The 2,017-nt window shown below is 41.0% G+C and overlaps 1 protein-coding gene across 1 annotated transcript in view; it reads left to right on the top strand.

Annotated features, from left to right (window-relative positions):
- CIT (citron rho-interacting serine/threonine kinase) overlaps positions 1-2,017 on the top strand; it is a 201,664-nt gene that overhangs the window by 47,104 nt on the left and 152,543 nt on the right. The window lies entirely within an intron of this gene.

The raw sequence follows: 2,017 nt of genomic DNA, 5'->3' as shown, positions 1-2,017 counted from the left end.
GTCTATATATATGGTAAAATTTAATCTGTTTTCTAATAACTACTTTTCACTATATTAAGCCCGTAGCCCATTTCTTTTCTTTTTTTTTTTTTTTTGAGACAGTCACTCTGTTGCCCTGGTTAGAATGCAGTAGCATCATCATAGCTCACTGCAGCCTTAAGCTCCTAGGCTCAGGAGATCTTCCTGCCTCAGCTTCCTGAGTAGCTGGTGCATGCCTGGCTAATTTTTCTAATTTTTGTAGAGATGGGTCTTGCTTATGTTGCTCAGGCTGATCTCCAACTCCTGGCCTCAAGGGATCCTCCTGCCTCGGTCTCCCAAAGTGCTGGGATTATAGGCATGAGCCACTGCACCTGGCCAAGCCCATTTCTCAAGGATTTGATAAATATATGCATATTTTTAGTTTCAACCAAAAGGAAAAAGAGAACTTATTTCCTAGGTCTTTGTATCTCACCCAATTTTCATCTTTCTGGAATGCTTAATACATATATTTTTTATGTACGTATATTAGTTATTATTCTTGAGTCTCCTCTTGAGTTAAAGTTTCCCCTTAGATGACTCTCAGGGCTAATTTATTTCCTTCCTTTTATAATCAGTGCATTATGCCAAGGACTGTTAGGTAGCAGGTTTACAGTGATGAGCAAGAAGGAGAAGGCCCTCTCTGCCTTCTCTCTTCATCATTGCACAGAAATCACAGTACATTGTGTATGTGCAAAAGCAAAGCACAGAGGGAGTGTGCAGGAGGGAGTGATGGGGAGAAAAGGTAGCCAGGGAAGGCAGAGAACAGCGTGATTTGTTCAGGGAGCTTTAAATAGCTCATAATTGTTGGGCAGCAAAGAGAGAGACGGGGAACGTAGTGAGATGAGACGGAAGAGGGGAGCAGGGGTCAAGCCATGAAGGATATTGAACCCCTGCAAAAGAACTGGGCCTATTGATGGGAACAGGCCACTTATTTTGGGAACATGCCTTTGGTCCAAAGTGAACAGGGCATTAAACTTCCTTCTTTAAAAAAAACAAAAAAAGAAACTTGCATATATGAGAAACGCTTTCTTCACTTTGGAACATGAGAAACAGAATCACTGCTCAGGAAATAATTGTTTTATTTTTTGAAACAGAGGTTTTTGAAGTTTCCAGATGACCCCAAAGTTAGCAGCGAATTCTTTGATCTGATTCAAAGTTTGTTGTGTGGCCAGAAAGAGAGACTGAAGTTCGAAGGTCTTTGCTGCCATCCTTTCTTCTCTAAAATTGACTGGAATAACATTCGTAACTGTAAGTAGAGCCACGTTCCTTGAATTGGGGTGTTTGGATTACAGAACGCTTAAGAGTCATGTGAAATGATTCTGGCCCAGAGAGCTGCTATAAATTCCATAAAGAAAGGCTTTAATTATCTCCAAGAGTAGAGAAAGCTAATGATGTAATGGTCATTGAGTAATAATTCTGCTTTAAAATTGTTTGCGTAGAACTGGGTCATTGATCAAACTCCATGTTTATGTGGCCTTTAGAATATTATCCCTTAGTAAATTCGAGGCACAAATTGATGGAGTTCAAAGATTGTTGCTTGGTTTGTCAGGGTTTCTTCCCAGAGCAAAAGTGGACCTAGACATTTCATTTACAAATAAAGAAAAAGAGTCAGAGGTTAGGCAGTGTGCCCAGGTTGCTCTGCTAATGGCTGAGCCTGCCCTAAGACTGCAGACTCCTCATTGTGTTCATTCATTTCCCCTCTACAATATTTGTCTTTGCTCACAAGCACGTGAAATCTGTAACGTATGCACACAGTGGATTCCTTCATACATCCACTCTGTAATCCATTAATGAAACTGAATTAATTCATTAAAAACAAAGACCAGAGGCTGGGCACGGTGGCTCACGCCTGTAATCCTAGCACTCTGGGAGGCTGAGGCAGGCGGATTGTTTGAGCTCGGGAGTTCGGGACCAGCCTGAGCAAGAGCGAGACCCCGTCTCTACTAAAAAAATAGAAAGAAACTATCTGGACAACTAAAAATATATAGAAAAAATTAGC

The sequence above is a fragment of the Propithecus coquereli genome, unplaced genomic scaffold, assembly GCF_000956105.1.
Source record: "Propithecus coquereli isolate 6110/MARCELLA unplaced genomic scaffold, Pcoq_1.0 Scaffold314, whole genome shotgun sequence".
NCBI classification, from domain to species: domain Eukaryota; kingdom Metazoa; phylum Chordata; class Mammalia; order Primates; family Indriidae; genus Propithecus; species Propithecus coquereli.
Note: the sequence above shows the minus strand (reverse complement) of the source record. Positions and strands in the feature narration are given on the sequence as shown.